Raw genomic sequence first — 463 nt, 5'->3', positions numbered from 1 at the left:
TGGCGCATGTAGAGCAAATGGGGGGAAGCCGACCACAAGAAACATCAACCACTACAAGAAACATCAAAATTTGCGACAGAAAAATCTGTCGCAATTACACAAGAATATCTGTCGCAATTACAAATTTGCGACAGATTGCGACAGAATCATTTCTGTCCGTATATTGTTGTCGCAAAAGTTTGCCGGTCGTTAATCTGTCGCAAAGTTGCGACGGACAAAATCCGAGTTTTGCGACAGAATTACGACAGATTTTTCTGTCGCAAATATCTTTTTTAATATTTAAAAAAAAAAACAAAAAATCTACGTTTAATACAGATTTGCGACAGAAAAATCCGTCGCAAATATTTTTTTTAATTTTAAAAAAAATATATAAAAAATATATTATACATATACACATATATACGTATATTCACATACACATATACGTATACATTACACATATACACATAAATTTATATATATA

The sequence above is a fragment of the Tarenaya hassleriana genome, unplaced genomic scaffold (genome assembly GCF_000463585.1).
Source record: "Tarenaya hassleriana unplaced genomic scaffold, ASM46358v1 Cleome14, whole genome shotgun sequence".
Taxonomy (NCBI): Eukaryota; Viridiplantae; Streptophyta; class Magnoliopsida; order Brassicales; family Cleomaceae; genus Tarenaya; species Tarenaya hassleriana.
Note: the sequence above shows the minus strand (reverse complement) of the source record.